This window comes from Esox lucius, chromosome 16 (genome assembly GCF_011004845.1).
Source record: "Esox lucius isolate fEsoLuc1 chromosome 16, fEsoLuc1.pri, whole genome shotgun sequence".
Classification (NCBI taxonomy): Eukaryota; Metazoa; Chordata; class Actinopteri; order Esociformes; family Esocidae; genus Esox; species Esox lucius.
The window spans coordinates 1,656,488-1,677,419 of record NC_047584.1 but is presented as its reverse complement, the minus strand read 5'-3'; the positions used below and the strand labels follow the sequence as shown (position 1 = coordinate 1,677,419).

Here is a 20,932-nt window from a genome sequence, read left to right as displayed (position 1 = left end):
CTGCTTGCCTATTGTCCTGTAGCCCATTCCAGCCTTGTGCAGGTCTACAATTGTATCCCTGATGTCCTTACACAGCTCTCTGGTTTTTGCCATTGTGGAGAGGTTGCAGTCTGTTTGATTGAGTGTGTGGACAAACAGGTGCAGTTAATACAGGTAATGAGTGGAGAACAGGAGGGCTTCTTAAAAAAAAACTAACAGGTCTAAGAGAGACGGAATTCTTACTGGTTGGTAGGTGATCAAATACTTATGTAATGCAATAAAATGCAAATTAATTATTTAAAAATCATACAATGTAATTTTCTGGATTTTTGTTTTAGATTCCGTCTCTCACAGATGAAGTGTACCAATGATAAAAAATTACAGACATCTACATGCTTGTAAGTAGGAAAACCTGCAAAATTGGCAGTGTATCAAGTACTTGTTCTCCCCACTGTATGTTACTAAGCATATTGCTTTGAAAGAAAATGCTTTTGGGTATTGTGCAAATGTGAGATTTACACAGGCAGCAAAATCCCCCCAAAAATCTCACTTTATATCTTATGGTGGGATAAAGGGAAAGCTTGCATAATCTACATTTAAAACACTGTAAGATGTTTGTGTTGTACTAGAATAAAAGTATACTATTGCTGCACTAGGACTAGTGTTGTCCACTTCTGATAATTTTAAGTCTCATTTCTCCTTAGTTACCAAGTTAATTTCTACGCTTGTGAATTGTTCATTGGCCAGACGATTACATCCAACCAACAGAAGCAATGCCCTTTTGTTGCAAGCGAAATTCAGATACTGTACACTGCCCTGAAGTTGTGACAACTTCTCCATAGGTCACTCATTGGATCATCCCCAGGGCCTTTAGCCCATGTCCTGTTAAGCATTCCCTTGACTTAAAATACTGAACAGTCAGACACAGAGTAATCCTAGAAGAAAACCCTGACCAATCCAATATAAATGTGTGGCATTTCATCTAGCTTATACAGTAAAATGTCACTGAAATAGTTAAACACTATTTCAATATAATCAGTGTAGATAGGAACCCTAGCATGTAAAAAAAGGAATCGTAATCAAGCAGGAAAGCTGGAATATCAATTTACTTAATGGCTGAATTGAAATAGAATTGATCCCAATCACGTTGCAACGTTTTTCATATAGTACACTAAAAGTGAGGGTTTTACTTTATTTCATTGATCAAATAGTATTTGACAAATTTGTACACACTTTTTCTCCAAATAAGTATTGATTACCAGCAATACATTAGCTACTGCACGTGACAGTTTACAGAACCATTATAGACAAGAAAACATGCTAATATTTATATACAGAGTTGGCGAGTAAGGGATTCCGTTATGTTACCAACGAAAATATTGTAATCGTATTACAGATACAAAAATTATGATTACCTTTGGATTACTTCAATTGAAAAATAATAAATGTGCACCATAATTATGACACGTTACATGCTTATTTTTTTATGTAATGTTTTAAATACATAACCAGTTTAGTAAAAAGAGTGTACAATAATATTAGCCAATCTTTCTAAATGTGATTTAGTTATCTACTTGTCGCATCTTTCTCAGAACAATGATAGGCGATAGACCTACGTATTATATATTTTTCAGGTTTCAACGTTTATTTGTCAAATGCACGAACAACACAGCCAGGAAGAGTTGCACTGAAGATTAGGCAACTATTTGTTAGATAGCTGTAACAAAAAACATTTAATGGAATGTATCACTATATTTAAGGAGAAAAGGGTGTGTTGGAAAGCAATCTGCCGAAGGATGATTTGCATTTGACAAAGCCACCTCAACTCTGTCCAAACAGGTAGACCATGTGATTCTGCTTGCTTTGCATCTCAGAAAATTGCATCCATTGATTATCAGTGGCTGCTGACCACGTTGACTTAATTTAAGCTATATTGCAGGTGTATAATCATAGATTATTTCTTACATTAGCGTTTTAAATATCAGTCGCTGGTAGCCTAATAATCACAGGTTACGTTGGTGCGGCAAAAAAACGTATTCGCGTTCGGGGTTTCTGCAACGTTTTGACAATGTTGGTGGTTGTTGAGCCAAACATCAGTCTACCGCAGATGTAGTGTATGCTCGAAAAGCTACGGATTTATAGATTTTAATATACAACAATTTGAGAAATTGCATTTATTTTTTCAACAATGTTTTGAGCCAATTAAAAACATGAATACAACAAACATCACAATAGGCTAACAAATCATTCGATTTTGGGTTATGTTCAGATAAACAGTCAGGTTCTGGAAGATCGAGGGTTATTTGATTAATTGTAACAACTGAATATCTGACAGACCTTTACCATGTAGTGTAGAGATGTAGCCCAATAGTTGAAGTAGAAAGCAATGGTTTAAAAACCCTTTCCAAAGGCACTGTACATAACCCATACGTTAAATGTAGATTCCGTTTTTTGCCAGCTTTGTAACCTCTAACATTGATTGATCCCGCAAACGATGTTCAATGTTATAGGCTAATCAAATTATTATTATTTTTAATTTTTTTTCTAATGCCTCTTAATCCCCTCCTTGAACTGCCACCTTAACGTGGTGGTAGGGTCTCCCAAGGCAAACAGGTCCTAGGCGAAGGGTCAGACTAAGAGAGGTTCAAAAACCCCTTAATGATGAAAACTAACTTGTGTTCTGTGACGTCGCCCGGCATGGCGCAGCCGGGGCCCCACCCTGGAGCCAGGCCCGGGGTTGGGGCTCGTTCGCGAGCGCCTGGTGGCCGGGCCTTTCCCCATGGGGCCCGGCCGGGCCCAGCCCGAACGAGCGACATGGGGCCGCCCTCCCGTGGGCTCACCACCCACAGGAGGGACCATAAGGGGCCGGTGCAGAGAGGATCGGGCGGCAGTCGAAGGCAGGGGCCTAGACAACCCGATCCCTGGACACGGAAACTAGCCCCCCTGATCTGAACCCGAGCGGTGTTCAGTTCTTGGACTTCTGTGCTAGTCACAGTTTGTCCATAACGAACACCATGTTCAAGCATAAGGGTGTCCATCAGTGCACGTGGCACCAGGACACCCTAGGTATGTCTTGGACACTCGGGTGAAGAGAGGGGCGGAGCTGTCAACTGATCACCACCTGGTTGTGAGTTGGATCCGATGGCGGGGGAGGAAGCTGGACAGACTCGGCAGGCCCAAGCATACTGTAAGGGTCTGCTGGGAACGTCTGGCCGAGTCTCCTGTCAGAGAGATCTTTAACTCCCACCTCCGGCAGAGCTTTGACTGGATCCCGAGGGAGGCTGGAGATATTGAGTCCGAGTGGACCATGTTCTCCACCGCCATTGTTGAAGCGGCCGCTAGGAGCTGTGGCTGTAAGGTCTCCGGTGCCTGTCGAGGCGGCAATCCCCGAACCCGGTGGTGGACACCGGAAGTAAGGGATGCCGTCAAGCTGAAGAAGGAGTCCTATCAGGCCTGGTTGGCTTGTGGGACTCCTGAGGCAGCTGACGGGTACCGAAAGGCCAAGCGGACTGCAGCCCGGGTGGTTGTGGAGGCAAAAACTCGGGCCTGGGAGGAGTTCGGTGAGGCCATGGAGAAGGACTATCGGCTGGCCTCGAAGAGATTCTGGCAAACCATCCGGCGCCTCAGGAGAGGGAAACAGTGCCCTACCAACGCTGTTTACAGTAGAGGTGGGCAGCTGTTGACCTCAACTGGGGATGTCGTCGGGCGGTGGAAGGAGTACTTCGAGGATCTCCTCAATCCCGTCGTCACGTCTTCCATTGAGGAAGCAGAGGATGAGGGCTCAGAGGTGGACTCGTCCATCACCCGGGCTGAAGTCACAGAGGTGGTTAAGAAACTCCTCGGTGGCATGGCACCGGGGGTGGATGAGATCCGCCCTGAGTACCTCAAGTCTCTGGATGTTGTGGGGCTGTCTTGGCTGACACGCCTGTGCAACATCGCGTGGCAGTCGGGGACAGTGCCTCTGGGATGGCAGACCGGGGTGGTGGTCCCTCTTTTTAAGAAGGGGGACCGGAGGGTGTGTTCTAACTATAGGGGGATCACACTTCTCAGCCTCCCCGGGAAAGTCTATGCCAGGGTTCTGGAGAGGAGAATACGGCCGATAGTAGAACCTCGGATTCAGGAGGAACAGTGTGGTTTTCGTCCAGGCCGTGGAACACTGGACCAGCTCTATACCCTCTACAGGGTGATGGAGGGTTCATGGGAGTTTGCCCAACCAATCCACATGTGTTTTGTGGATTTGGAGAAGGCATTCGACTGTGTCCCTCGCGGCATCCTGTGGAGAGTGCTTCGGGAATATGGGGTCCTGGGTCCCTTGCTAAGGGCTGTCAGGTCCCTGTACAACCGAAGCAGGAGCTTGGTCCGCATTGCCGGCAGTAAGTCAGACTTGTTCCCTGTGCATGTTGGACTCCGGCAGGGCTGCCCTTTGTCACCGGTTCTGTTCGTAATTTTTATGGACAGAATTTCTAGGCGCAGCCAGGGGCCGGAGGGTGTCAGGTTTGGGGACCACACGATTTCGTCTCTGCTCTTTGCGGATGATGTTGTCGTGTTGGCCCCTTCAAGCCAGGACCTTCAGCATGCAATTGGACGGTTTGCAGCCGAGTGTGAAGCGGTGGGGATGAAAATCAGTACCTCCAAATCCGAGGCCATGGTCCTCAGTCGGAAAAGGGTGGCTTGCCCACTTCAGGTTGGTGGAGAGTGCCTGCCTCAAGTGGAGGAGTTTAAGTATCTAGGGGTCCTGTTCACGAGTGAGGGAAGGATGGAACGGGAGATTGACAGACGGATCGGTGCAGCTTCTGCAGTAATGCGGTCGATGTATCGGTCTGTCGTGGTGAAGAAAGAGCTGAGCCGCAAGGCGAAGCTCTCGATTTACAGGTCAATCTACGTTCATACTCTCACCTATGGTCATGAGCTTTGGGTCATGACCGAAAGGACAAGATCCCGGATAAAGGCGGCCGAAATGAGCTTTCTCCGCAGGGTGACTGGGCGATCCCTTAAAGATAGGGTGAGAAGCTCGGTCACCCGGGAGGAGCTTCTCCATCCAACCCTGTTTACATAACAAAACATTGAAATTACAAGTTATGTACTGTATATGTATATGCTATCTTGATGTTACTCCCACTCCACCCATCGACTAGCCAGTCTCTTCAGGATTCTGCAATCTTTGAAATATCTAAAGTTTGCTTGCATTTGACCAATCACTGCACTATTTCCCCAAGAAACAGTAAAATCACCACAAAAAAACCACATGAAACCTACAAAAAGCGAAAATTATCCTCATTTGAACAATGTTGAGACCAATAAAAAAAAAAAGATTGCATATTGCCATGCAAAATTTCGTTAATGGTGCAACAAAATCAATTATTTGAGCAGACAGTGACAATAATGGTTACTAATAATACATGTCTGGAGGAAGTAGACATAGTGTTATTAACAAATCAGGGTTCAGATGGTATTCAAACCAAGATTTCAAGATGTCAGTCTTTACCCAATGTCGACTGTCATTTAATACATAGTTTGGAGATAATCAATCAAACCTTAGCATAGGACAATTGTTGGAAGTCCTATGGTACAATAGCCAGCTCCACTCAAAGTCAGGGAATATTTATACAGTTTACAAGTACACATTAAGCTATAATGTTTAAATAATTGATTTATTTGCAGTTCCTCACATTTCATTGTTTCATTGTAGGTTCAAGCGGTGTGTGGCATCAAAAGTCGATGCTTTGGGAAACTGATAATAGGACAGAATTGACGTAATCTAGTTTTTTATCAAATTCAGCATGTGAAAAGATTATAAAGCTTTGACTATAAATAAGTGGTTCTCAAACCTCTTCTCCAGGACCCCTTATCTCCAGGACCCCTTTAACCTTAATTCTCCAATTTGCTATAGCTCTGAATCATAGTATCTCAACTAATTCACCTGGTTGTAGTTTGGAAATTTTTTTAATTTACAACCCTGTTTCCAAAAAAGCTGGGACGCTGTGTAAAATGTGAAAAAAAACAGAATGCAATGATGGGCAAATCATATAAACCCTATATTAATCAGAAAATAGTACAAAGACAACATATCACATGTTGAAACTGAGAAATGTTATTGTTTCTTAAAAAATCGATTTCTAAAAAAATACACTTTAAATTTTATGCCAGCAACACGTTTCAAAAAAGCTGGGACACAGGCAACAAAAGACTGGAAAAGTTGTGTGATGTGAAAAAAACCCTGGTGGAAGATCTCACAACTAATTAGGTGTATTGGCTAAAGGTCACTAACATGATTGGGCTGTGGCGGACAGGGACAAAAGTCTGCCCTGGCACTGTAGCCACACCAGCCCACATTACCACGCCTGCACATTCCCACCCATGGACACACGCATTCACTACTTACGTTTGTGTACATATAAGCAATACAGTATATCACAGTTATTTAAACCTTTAACTTATAAGTGAGTGGCAGACGATGCTCACTACTTTTTAAAGAGCATGATTATAACAAATACACACATACAATACAACAGGACTTCCCAACCCCAATTCTGGAGATCTACTGTCCTGTAGGTTTTCTCTCCAACCCCAGTTGCCAGTAACCTGATTTTGCTTTTCATCCAGTTAATTATTACAATCAGGTGTGTTAAATTAGGGTTGGAAAAAAAATCTACAGGACGGTACAGTAGATCCCCAGGAACAGGGTTAGGCAGCCATGCCGTACAATATTTTTAAAAAACAATGGCTGTGCATCTGAGTCTGTTGTACCACTGTTGGGTGCTGTCTGTCTATACATTTTATCTGCTGTCACTGTCTTTACTCTCATTCTACAATATGTTGGTCTGTCTGATTCTCCTTGTTCCCCTTTGGTATCACTCTGTGAACTTGTCTGTCGGTCTGATTGTCCTTGTTATTAATGTACAGTTAAGTTAAAACATATCTACATGCAGACATCATTAGCATTATTGTCATATCTGTTCCCCCTACTCTAGAGTTAATTAGAAACCCAAAGTAAATTTGTGTGTCACTGTTTCCTTCCTGCCTCTACCACACTCCTCCCTGTCTCTGCTAGGCCTACATTAGCATCCTTCCTCACCACACTGATACTAGAAGACCACAGGACAAATGTTTTAATACATCCATGTTATGTTCCTATTGATCCATTACACTGTTAAGTAATTTAGCAACAAGTGGCTGGTTGTCAAAGTCTATTTGTCACATGCCCAGAGTATAGGATGTAAATGTTGCAGTGAAATGCTTTCTCGCAGACTGCTCTCAACATTGGAATTCACATGAATACAAAGACAATAAAAACATATACACATATACACAAAATAGCAATGTGTAGAATGATTAATTAATCATTAATTAATTAAAATTAATTCTACAAAATATGCAAAAACAATAAGTAGTAGCAGCAGTAATAGTGTTTGTGTGTACCAACAGTCTTCAAAATGTTTAAATCCTTTATGCTATACAGTTATTTGTGAATTAAGGGTATGCTAAGGTGTTTGTGTGTGCCTAGTGTGAGCTGCGAGTGCATGCATATGTGTGGTGTAAGGGAAGGTGCATAAGAGTGTGATCTGTGTGTGGTAGGAGTGGTGTAGGGTAGGAGTGTGATCCTACCCACACATTGACAGGTACCTCATATCCTAAAGGTAAATTAATATAAAAAACTGGTGACATAAGTGTCAGCGTGTCTCTCAATGTTGTCTTCCTACCTCCGCTGCATTTGACCCTGGTGCAGAAACTTGTCTGTCTGCATTGCGCCCAACAACATTGTAGTAGTGAATAGATGAACACACGATTCAGAAAAAGGAGAACATAAGTACGCCAATGGCTTATAATACCTTATCTAACAGGCTATACAAAAACTATTGCAAATTAGTGCCTTTCATGGAAGCCTATACATTCTGTATTCATGCATTTATTCAATGTTTCATGTTAATACATGACTAGCTACTTGTGTTCAATGTAAAATTCTGTACAAATGTTTACAGTAGTAGGCTGCTATTGCTATAATTTATGTTTTCAACATGTTAGACTATATTGCAAGTAGCCCAGTCTGTTTACCCCAAATTCCACCTAATCTACTCATATTTCAATAATGTGTTTCAGTAACACGCTTGCTATCACTTGTCACTACGTAACCAATTATCATGAAAGAATGAAATATTGATATATGGGAGTTCTTTGCTAATTAGTCTAAGCAGTTTAATACAATATACCTTTAAAGAAAATCCTACTGGAACAGCTGAACTTTATTTGTGATTAATCAGAGTCACTTTAAATGATGGCAGGTGTGTAATTACTTCTATTTAACATGAGTTTGAATGTGATTGGTTAATTCTGAACACATCCCCAGTTATAAGAGGGTGTGCACACTTATGCAACCAGATTATTTTAAGGTTTTTATTTTTCCCCCTCGAATATTTCAGTTTTTCAATTGAATTGTTCACATTATAGGTCACATTAAAAGTGGAAAAAGTTCTGACTTGATTTATCTTTGTCTCATTCTTTCACATTTTAACAGGGGTGTGTAGACATTTTATATCCACTGTAACTAGCAGAAGTAGTGTGAACTGCATGAAAATGACTTGAGCTAGGGGTCTTTTTTTTCCTACATCCACTGCACTACTGTCCCCACTAAAGCTTCAGCAGCAACTGATCTTCCATCTGTCTCCATCTCAGACACAGCACTCAAAAAAAAAAACTCAAACTTTTCAATATTTTTTAAAATTGTACGCATTTGGCAGCATCGGACTTAAGAATCCTTTTTCTGCTTTCTCAAACTTTTTCATCACCGCCTTTCTTTGTTTCCGGTCAATTATCTAGCTATTGTTTTCTGTTCTGACAATGTTAACCTTGCTATTACTTTACAAGCAACTTAGAGCTGTAGACGAATCCCCCAAAACCAACGCCTTTTTACACACAAGTAGTCTATCATTTATATAGAGCTGGGATTGTGCTGAAAACATTCCCCCTGCCGACAGTACAGTAGTTGAGTGGACACATACTGTATTTGAGTTGAACAGCTTGAGCTTATACAATAATACAATCCTACAGTACAAATGCAAGTTAAAACTCTACCATGCAAACCGTATATAAACAAGAGCCACCAACCGCTGCTACCTTCTCTGGGGCGGAGCTCATTTAAGATGGACTGAGGTGAAGTGGAAAACTGTCCTTGGGTCTGACAAATGAAAGTGTGAAATTATTTTTGTAAATCATGGACTCCACGTCCTCTGGGCTAAAGAGGAGAGGGACCATCTGGCTTGTTATCAGCATACAGTTCATAAGCCAGCATCCGGGATGGTATGGGGGTACATTAGTGTACATAGCATGGGTGACTTGCACATCTGTGAAGACGCCATTAATGCTGAACAATATATTTGTTTATTCGGTTCTGGAGCAACATATGCTGCCATCCAGACAATGTCTTTTTTGGGGAGGCATTGCTTATTTCAGCAAGACAATGCCAAACCACATTCTGCATGTATTGTAACAGCATGGCTCCTGAGTAAAAGAGTCAGAGTGCTAAACTGGCCTACCTGCAGTCCATACCTGTCACCCACTGAAAACATTTGCTGCATTTTGAAACGAAATGTTGAGCAGCTGAAAACCTTTATTAAGCAAGAATGGGAAAACATTTCACTTTCAAAACTACATCAATTGGTCTCCTCAGTTTCCGAATTCTTACAGAGTATTAAATTAAATTAGGGATAAATGATTTGCACATTAATTGCATTCTGTCTTTATTGCATTCTTTTTTGGAAACAGGGTTGAATTTGAATGATACATTTGGCATATTTTTTTAGGCCTTTGACAGAGACAGTGTTGAATGAAAGAGATCCCCTGATGAAGGAGAAGTTGGTTAGACCCAAAACCATGCACAGCAGTGCACAAAAGGCAGCAGCCCAGACCACTGGATCACCCCAGGCCACTGATTTTACCAGGTAAGATCATTGAGAATATATGCATCTGGTCTCCCATTCGGTGATTAAGGTTTTAGATACACTAGCATCCATTGTGAAAGCCCTGGAAAATATTAAATATTTTCAATTGCTGACAGTCTTCAGGCATAGGTTTGACAACCACTTCTATAAATGGCAAACCACCCAGCCTTGGAGCAAGTTGTTTAGGCCTACCTTGCTTGTAAAACTCTACCGGGAGACTTTCCTTTAATAAGCTAAGCTAACAAAATGCTAACTTTCAATATTTCCAAACTGCATCCAAAGACATGACTCTGGGTAAATAAGCAATCCCTTCATTACCTAAGTTACTGAGCATGATTAGTGTAACTAAATCAAAGGCATATTTTCAAAAGAATTTGAAACCAGTCTCAACTAACGTTGGTATGTCAGACAGTCTTAAGGAAATGCTCAAAGATATTTTGGAAAATTGCTATTCCAAAACATTGCCAATACTGAAAAACGTCTCTGGCTTTCCTTTACATGGTCTTCCTTCCCCTCAACAACGAGAATCTACATTCTCAACAAGGCTCCTAATTACACAGGCTGATTAGTGGAGACGCTCATTTGAAAGCTGAGTGAAGGAAGGGGACACAAAAGAGGAGGTGGGCAGAGCCCTGGTGAGTTTCTTTTTCCTTTTCTCGTTCCTTCTCGCCTGTTGTTTTCAGTCAAGCCTAGTTTCCATAGCAACCTGCTGCAGGAGACCGGAGCACTCCGAGAGGAAAAGCACACACCCTCTCTCTGAAAGAGGATGGCCAACCTGAGTGTGTGTATGAGGCTGGGTGGGCGTGGGGCCTTGTGCATGTATGTGTGTGAGCATGAGGGAGGGAAGAAAAGAGAGCTGTTCTCCAACCGTTCTCCTCATCGAACAGCACTTTGATACAGTTCAATACAGCTAATGCATAAAGGAACAAATAATCACCCAAAAAATATTTTCTTTTAGCTTTTAGAGCTTATTTAGCTACACATTTAAAGAGCCTAACAAAATCTTGATAAGATATTTTACAAATGAGGTGGCATAGTTTGTCTCACCTTGGAGTGCTTTTTCCAACCAGAAAGAGTATGTTTAGACACCACTGCATGAATACTACTCAACCAAATAACACAGTAGTACAATGCAATCGTCTGCCTGTGTCATGTTCTGCTGTTTCATGCATGTAAACACACACACACACACATACACTGATTATACAGTACAATGCTGTTCTCTGTATGCCTAGTGTTCTGGCGGTATTACCACAGTGACTGTGTCTGCCCCACCCAGCGCTGACCCTGATTCCCCTGCTCTCCTTTCACACTCTGGGTGGAGCTGCTGATGTTGCTGTGTGTGTGTCAGTGCATGCATGAGTGTCTATGTGTGTTTGCTGTCAATGAGTGCCAACCAATATCGGTCTCCACCCTGTTATGCAAGCCTTGTTTTTCTCTTTCATCCTCTCTTCTTTCCCAAAGAGCAGACACCCAGCGTTTAAAACGCCCGTCTCAGTGGACTCTCCCGCCTACCCAATGAGTGTGTGTGTGTGTGTGTGTGTGTGTGTGTGTGTGTGTGCGCGCGTGTTTGTCAATCCGGCAGGGAGTGACGGACAGCAAGCTCAGATAAACAAGGTTATTTTACAACAAACCACTCCCCAGTGTCCAGCTCCAGTACACTTGACAGAAACACCCAGTCACTCGTGGTTAACACACGCCGACTGTAAAACCACACCCTGTAGGAAGGCAACCTACCCTGAAACAGAAGGTTCAGTCAGTATTGCGCAAGCCAAGTATGTACACATCCATAGACACACACATGCATGCATATATGCACATAATGTACAATCAGTCCACACACACACTCTCAGTCCCACTCATTTCTTCTCTTCTATCTCAAATCTAAGTATAACTAGCCCAGATGTGTTTCAGATTAGGGGAATGAGACAGCAGCCTGTCTGGGCTTAGTTACCTGGACTAGAGGCAAAAGGCTGACCAGGGAGAAGAATCCACACATTGATAATTTTTCATCCACTAAATCTCATCTTCTCTCTAAAAGGAGAGCTTGATTCGGACTCTGTGTCCCTCAGCACTGAAGTGTTACAATAATATGTGCTCTCACCGCTCTACCAACCACTCTACTTCTGACAATGCATCTGACAAACTAAAGTTTGTCAGATGACACTACTCTTATCATTGACGATTTTGTGACCATGTACCGTGGAACAGCTGACGGCCTGTTACAGTCAGAACAACCTGATACTTAACACATACAAAATATTATTGGTACTGGTTGATTTCTGGAAAGTTCCCCGTAATAGCTGTCTTTTGTAATAGCTGTCTATAAGGCCCCAAATTCTTGCAGGTGGTATAGCTGCCCATTCTTCTTGGCAAAATGCCTCCAGGACATGCAAAGTCTTTGGTGGTCTTGCATGAACTGCACGTTTGAGCTCTCCCCAGAGTGGTTCGATGATATTATGGCCAAGAGACTGTGATGGCCACTCCAGAACCTTCACATTTCTGTGTTGTAACCACTGAAGGGTCAACTTGCCTTGTGCTTAGGGTCATTGTTGTGCTGGAAAGTCCAAGAGCATCCCATGTGCAGCTTTCATGCAGAAGAATGCAAATTGTCTGCCAGTATTTTCTGATATAATTCTGCATTCATCTTGCCACAAATTATCACAAGATTCCCTGTGCATTTAGAGTTCACAACCCCCCCCAAAACATCAGTGAGCCACCACCATGCTTCACAGTGGGGATGGTATTTGTTCACTATAGGCCTTGTTGACCCCTCTCCAAACATAGCGCTTATGGTTGAGACCATGAAGCTCTATTTTGGTCTTGTCACTTCAAATTACAGTGTGCCAGAAGCTGTGAGGTGTGTCAAGGTGTTGTCAGGCATATTGTAACCAGGCTTTTTTGTGGCATTGGTGCAGAAAAGGCTTCTTTCTGGCAACTTGACCATGCTGCACATATTTGTTCAAATATTGTTGTATTGTGCTCCTTGAAACAACCACACCGTCTTTTTTCAGAGCAGCCTGTATTTCTCCTGAAGTTACCTGTGGGTTTTTCTTTGTATCCCGAATAATAATAATTATTGGCAGAAATCTTTCTTGGTCTACCTGACCTTGACTTGGTATCAAGAGATCCCAGAATTTTCCACTTGAGAGCAAACAAAGTCATTGACAATTAATAAAGCCACAGGTGAGGAAAATTCACCTTTAATTGCCATTTTCACCTGTGTGTGTCACCATGTGTGTCTGTATCAAGGCCAAACATTCAAGGGTATGTAAATGTTTCATCAGGGCCATTTGGGTGATTGCTGTTATCATTATGATTTAAAAAGGAGTCAAACAACTATGTGATAATAAATGGCTTCATATGATCACCATCCATATTTTCAAAATCAATGCCAAAACTTCACAATTTCTGCCAGGGTATGCAAGCTTATGAGCATAACTGTATACTGACACAGCTGTTCCAGAGTGTCAGTATCCTTGTGTTTTCTGAGCTCAGAAATGATGGTTTTAAACCAATGCCTATTGTGCCTGAATTTTTAAAGGACTTTCTTATTGGCTAATAAAGGCAATGTAGGTTAAAGTGTTCAACCAGATCTTTTATGAATTTGTGTGGAAGTGTCTGGGAATGAGCTAGACCTACACCCACATCTTAAGAACGAAGGGTTAGCTGCCATCTCTGCAAAATCCTTCAAATTCTTAATCTCCCATATGGTCACAATCTCAGGTGGAAAGACAACAGGATTAAGAAGGCACACCAGCGGATGTACAAATTACAGCTGCTGAAAAAACTACAAATCTCCCAGTCTATCCAGACCCGGCTCCACACTCAACTGAAACCATCTTCAGCTCCTTCCTTTTAGCGGTTGGTTAGGGATTGGGTCTGTATCTGATGTTGCAGAGGACAAAAAGGGCAATTGGCTGCCACCCGCCCTCCATCGACAACCTACACAACTCTAGGCCTAAAAAGTATGCAGTCTAAATCAATGCGGATCTCTGAACCAATGTTCAAAAAATTATTGTCTGGAAGGCGGAGAGCAGACAGGCAGTACAGATGAATAAAGACCAAAAAAATCCTGCCACAGATGGTTTCTTTTTTTGTGCTATGGTCATCTGGCCATCTGTCAAACAAAGACCAACAGCATAATACTAGCCACATCAAGACACCTCCAAACAGTAAGGAGAAAATTAAATAGCTGCACTTTACTACTTGCCAAACATTTCTCCATCTCTTCACATCTAGTACATCAATCAATCAAATGTATTTATAAAGCCCTTTTTACAGCAGCAGTTGTCACAAAGTGCATTTACAAAACACCCAGCCTGAAACCCCAAGGTGCAAGACTTCCTAAGATAAATGCATGTGGGCTGTGTCCAGAGTCTATAAAGCCTAATTCAGGTCAGAAGCATGACCAGATGGACAGGACAGGGACAGGGACGACCCAGGGGAGAGGAATCGTCAGGTATCGCCTTGATCTCCAACACAACGAAGAGGACTTTGGAGGACAGGGTGACAGGGGCAGCAACAAGTCTTTTGAGCCTGGTACTCAGGAGGTGTGGGCCAAGACCTCAAGTTTAAACAGAACAAGAGACAAGGAACATTTTGAGAGTGCATTCTTAAGATTTACAAGTGGAGAAAAAGAGCTGACCCTATTCCCCCGGCACAATAATATAGCAGTATAAAACCTTGGGGCTGAGAAAGGGGGGTTCAGTGACAGTGTGGCGCTATCCGGGGGAGGACCCAGAAAGGGCCCAACAAGCATGAAGTCAATCCACCCACATTGCCAAGTATCAACCAAAGGGACATCAACCAACTGCAACCACCCTGAAATCAGTGCAGAGTATTGCCAGCAGAGTTCACCCCAATTGCACAACAGGCGCAACGAAGAGAAAACAAGCCACTGACTCTGCCCCCGAATGGCATTGGAGAGAGGGCACCCCAGTGGTGATGAGAGCCCACCTGGCAAGACAGCAAGGGTGGACAGTACTAAGCCTTTCCGTTCACCTTTATACCCCTGGGCCAGAATGCACTTAATCACAGACCATGCTGACGAGATGAGTCTTTAGTAGACACCTGAAAGTTTGCACTGAGTCTGCATTTCTAACCTTAATTGGCAGATCATTTCACAGTAGTGGCGCTCTATGAGAGAAAGTCCTGCCTCCGGCTATTGGAAATTCTAGGTACAATTCAAAGGCCTGCATCTTGCGATCTTAGGTTACATTGAGGTATGTATGGCTGGATCATTTCAGTGAGGTAGGAGCAAGTCCATGTATTGCTTTATAGGTTAACAACAAAATCTTAAAATCAGTGTAAAGAGGGTAGTATTGGTGTAATGTGTCCAAATTTTTTTGTTCTAGTTAGGATTCTAACAGCCGTGTTCTGCACAAACTGAAGTTTATTTATTGATTTATCAGGATTACAGGAGAAAAGAGCATTGAAGTAGTCTAATCTAGAAATATAAAAAGCATGGATTCGTTTTTCTATAAAGTTTCAGATTTTTGCAATGATCAGATGATGGAAAAAAGCTGCTATTGAGATACATTTTATATGTTCATTAAAGGAGAAGTTAGGATCAGAGGTCTGCCAACAAAACTCCTAAAATAGGCATTTCTGTTTTTCCTGAGTTTAAAAGCTCTTTCTTTGTCATCCACTTCCTAATATCTGAAATGCGTGCTTCAAAAGAAACACATTTTGGGGATTCTCCATGTTTCATCAAAATATACAACTGTGTGTCATCAGTATAACACTGAAAATTTACATTGTGATTCCTGATGACATCCAACAGAGGCAACATATATAGTTAAAACAATAATGGGCCAAAACCAAGCCTTGAGGAACACCACAACCGACCCGATTTGTCACAGGACATGCCATCCCCACATATGAAATTATATCTTTCAGATGAATAAGATTTAAACCAGGCTAAGAACCCAATACGGGTTTCCAATCTCTCTAAGTGAAGGGAGTGATCAATAGTGTCAAAGGCAGAACTAAGATCAAGAAGCAACAGAATGGATGTGGAACCTTTGTCTGAGGCCATTAGGTCATTTGTTCATGAGTGCAGTCTGAGTGCTATGATGGGGTCTGAAACCGGACTGGAGCATTTCATAAATGTTTTTGTCTTCAGGAAGGAATTCAGTTGTTGGGAAATACTTTGTTCTAAGATTTGAGAGGAATTGAAGGTTCGATATTGGCCTATAATTGTTTAATACAGTGGGGAGAACAAGTATTTGATACACTGCCGATTTTGCAGGTTTTCTTGCTTACAAATTCTGTAATTTTTATCACAGGTACTCTTCAACTATGAGTGACGGAATCCAAAACAAAAATCCAGAAAATCACATTGTATGATTTTTAAGTAATGAATTAGCATTTTATTGCATAACATAAGTATTTGATACATCAGAAAAGCAGAACTTAATATTTGGTACAGACACTTTTTTTGCAATTACAGAGATCATATGTTTCCTGTAGTTCTTGACCAGGTTTGCACACACTGCAGCAGGGATTTTGGCCCACTCCTCCATACAGACCTTCTTCAGATCCTTCAGGTTTCAGGGCTGTCGCTGGGCAATACGGACTTTCAGCTCCCTTCAAAGATTTTCTATTGGGTTCAGGTCTGGAGACTGGCTAGGCCACTCCAGGACCTTGAGATGCTTCTTACGGAGCCACTCCTTAGTTGCCTAGGCTGTTTGTTTCGGGTCGTTTTCATGCTGGAAGACTGAGGGAAGGAGGTTGTTGGCCAAGATTTTGCAATGCATGGCCCCATCCATCCTCCCCTCAATACGGTGCAGTCGTCCTGTTCCCTTTGCAGAAAAGCATCCCCAAAGAATGATGTTTCCACCTCCATGCTTCATGGTTGGGATGGTGTTATTGGGGTTGTACTCATCCTTTTCCTTCCTTGAAACACGGCGAGTGGAGTTTAGACCAAAAAGCTCTATTTTTGTCTCATCAGACCACATGACCTTCTCCCATTCCTCCTCTGGATCATCCAGATGGTCATTGGTAAACTTCAGACGGGCCTGGACATGCGCTGGCTTGAGCAGGGCGTGCACTGCAGGATTTTAATCCATGACGGTGTAGTGTGTTACTAATGGTTTTCTTTGAGACTGTGGTCCCAGCTCTCTTCAGGTCATTGACCAGGTCCTGCCGTGTAGTTCTGGGCTGATCCCACACCTTCCTCATGATCGTTGATGCCCCACGAGGTGAGATCTTGCATGGAGCCCCAGACCGAGGGAGATTGACCGTCATCTTGAACTTCTTCCATTTTCTAATAATTGCGACAACAGTTGTTGCCTTCTTACCAAGCTGCTTTCCTATTGTCCTGTAGCCTATCCCAGCCTTGTGCAGGTCTACAATTGTATCCCTGATGTCCTTACACAACTCTCTTGTCTTGGCCATTGTGGAGAGGTTGTAGTCTGTTTGATTGAGTGTGTGGACATGTCTTTTATACAGGTAACGAGTTTAAACAGGTGCAGTTAATACAGGTAATGAGTGGAGAAGAGGAGGGCTTCTTAAACAAAAACTAACAGGTCTGTGAGAGCTGGAATTCTTACTGGTTGGTAGGTGATCAAATACTTATGCAATAAAAGGCAAATAAATTTTAAACAAATCATGCATTATGATTTTCTGGATTTTTGTTTTAGATTCCGTCTCTCACAGTTGAAGTGTACCTATGATACAAATTACAGACCTCTACATGCTTTGCAAGTAGGAAAACCTGCAAAATCAGCAGTGTATCAAATACTTGTTCTCCCCACTGTATGATCACAGCAGGAAAGTGATAAACATGAACAAACAGGCACAAACCAACAGGAAAATCATTGATAAGTGCCATGCCAAAACAGACTGTTGATCAGTAATCATGTAAATCAATCAGTCATTGAATGGGATCTTTGATAAAAGGACAGCTGCTGAATTTACAATTGTACTGTATGTGTTTACTTTATGCAGAAGAGAGTCATAACAATAACACTGGTCAGAAAGTTAGCCAGAGCATGGGAGAGAGAGGCCCCAAACCAACAGGTAAGATTGTGAGAAATATTAATTCAAGGCGGTCTGTAGGAGCAGATTGGAAAACTTAAAGCTGGACTAACATGCCTGACTGAGATGTTACCAACATCATTGTAGTTTTAGTCATTTTAAAAGATGCAATCTTGTTACATTATCATCTATCTGAAATGACTTTCCAGCTGAAAAGTCCCACCATGCAAAAAATTGATTAGAAAGTGATTAGAAATTAGCCATTTCGTATAGTGGTTAAAAGAATTATCGCATACCCGGTTGTCAAGGGAGTGAGTAATTCAGTTATTTATTGCAGCATTTAATAGTCTTGGTTACGGACCTGGTCTTCCTTACACAACCTCATTCTCTTCTCACTGTAATGTTGGTTACAAGCTGATATATTAATTGAAGGGTGTGTCTACCTAGCAAAGATCAGGTTTCCAAATGGTCAGTGTAAACATTCCTGTGGTTATCAGAGTGCAACCTACAGAGAGATAATCTAAACAGAGAGGTTTCTGTTGTTCTCATTATCTAGGCACGTTCACTTCCAATGAAATGTACATTCACATTGTAATTGATAATGCTCATATTACACACAGTATAATTTACCAGTGCTAGTTAGGACTATTGCATGTTCAGAAATCACTACTTTCTTAAAGTCAAACTGCAATTTTCACACTGAAGGCTTGAGTCCTATCAACATCTGCAAGGCCTCGGTTCAAAAAGACAACATTATTTAGGGAAACTATCTACTTGCTACACCCTTTCCAGACATAATGAGTATTGCAAGGCAGTGTTGTTGAAACAATTATCACCCCCAGTATTTTCAACCAGACTACCTCAGAGAGAAAATGTGTTGGTCACACTGGTCCTATTCACACTTCATTGGTCAATAATGCCAGCGCCTTTTTTAACCAGAGCATGTCTATATCTAACGTAGGCATGGACAAAGAGAATTTAACGAGAAGTGGATTCTAGAAGTGGAAAAACATGTAGAACTACATATTAAATAGAATGTATTTGGTGAATACATTAACATTAACACTGTAGTCAAATGTGTGTATCCCAGTATCACTCCTACGCCCTTGGTGACAAGGCAGGGTTATTATACAGACTCCAGATATTCATACTGGATTTTTAATTTCAATGAGCTGTAAGCCGTAATCATCAAGATTTAAAAAAAAAGGCTTGAAATCTTTCACTTTGTGTAATGAATCTAGAATATATAAAGGTGTAACTTTTTGATTTGAATTACAGAACAAATAATGAACTTTTCCACGATATTCAATTTATTTTAGATGCACCTGTATATGCACCCATGTATTTAGAAATAAATCTTCATCATCAAGTCCCCGGGGTCCTAGACCACCAAAGGGCCCCAATATATTCTGTTAAGTAACTCATCAATAGTATCTACACATAAAACATGTCAAATTGTGTCTAGTTTTTGTAATATTAGCTATAGAAATGTCATACGTCCCCCATGGAATTCTTTTTAAGACAGGTATGAAATTATGCATTTAGGGGTGTGGTCCTGGTCAAGATAATCTCCTGAACTCCAAACTGAATGTCAGAATGGGAAAGAAAGGTGATTTAAGCAGTTTTGCGCATGGCATGGTTGCCAGACAGGCCGGTCTGAGTATTTCACAATCTGCTCAGTTACTGGGATTTTCACGCACAACCTTTTCTAGGGTTTACAAAGAATGGTGTGAAAAGGGAAAAACATCCAGTATGCAGCAGTCCTGTGGGTGAAAATGCCTTGTTGATGCTAGAGGTCAGAGGAGAATGGGCCGACTGATTCAAGCTGATAGAAGAGCAACTTTGACTGAAATAACCACTCGTTACAACCGAGGTATGCAGCAAACATTTGTGAAGCCACAACACGCACAACCTTGAGGCGGATGGGCTACAACAGCAGAAGACCCCACCGGGTACCACTCATCTCCACTACAAATAGGAAAAAGAGGCTACAATTTGCACGAGCTCACCCAAATTGGACAGTTGAAGACTGGAAGAATGTTGCCTGGTCTGATGAATCTCGATTTCTCTTGAGACATTCAGATGGTAGAGTCAGAATTTGGCGTAAACAGAATGAGAACATGGATCCATCATGCCTTGTTACCACTGTGCAGGCTGGTGGTGGTGGTGTAATGGTGTGAGGGATGTTATCTTGGCACACTTTAGGCACCTTAGTGCCAATTGGGCATCGTTTAAATGCCACGGCCTACCTGAGCATTGTTTCTGACCATGTCCATCCCTTTATGACCACCATGTACCCATCCTCTGATGGCTACTTCCAGCAGGATAATGCACCATGTCACAAAGCTTGAATCATTTCAAATTGGTTTCTTGAACATGACAATGAGTTCACTGTACTGAAATGGCCCCCACAGTAACCAGATCTCAACCCAATAGAGCATCTTTGGGATGTGGTGGAACGGGAGCTTCGTACCCTGGATGTGCATCCCACAAATCTCCATCAACTGCAAGATGCTATCCTATCAATATGGGCCAACATTTCGAAAGAATGCTTTCATCACCTTGTTGAATCAATGCCACGTAGAATTAAGGCAGTTCTGAAGGCGAAAGGGGGTCAAACACAGTATTAGTATGGTATTCCTAATAATCCTTTAGGTGAGTGTATATGTATTATTATTTAGCTTGTCCAGATGCTGTCAAGCACTGGGGGACATACTGTAAACGCATTGTATCTACAGTAGTTGTGTGAATATCATGTTGTTGTAACTGTGGGCCCCACTTTTTAACAGAGAAATTGGTCGCTGATTCAAATAAATTTGAATTAAAAGAAAATGTGTTTTAAAAAATTTTAGTTACACATTTACATTTAACATTGATTGTAACATTAATATTACACATGCTATTATCTAGAGCAATTCACAGTGGTGAATGCTTCTATTTGCATACTTCTTTTCATACTGGGCTCATAGTTTACGCTTAAAGGCACTTGATATATTTAACGTGAGATTCTGTATCCATGTCCCACTTTTGTCATA

General features: G+C 41.8%; 1 protein-coding gene across 7 annotated transcripts in view; it reads right to left on the bottom strand.

Moving 5' to 3' along the window:
- klf12b (Kruppel-like factor 12b) overlaps nucleotides 1-20,932 on the bottom strand; it is a 113,897-nt gene that overhangs the window by 38,542 nt on the left and 54,423 nt on the right. The gene's annotated exons all lie outside the window — the stretch shown is intronic.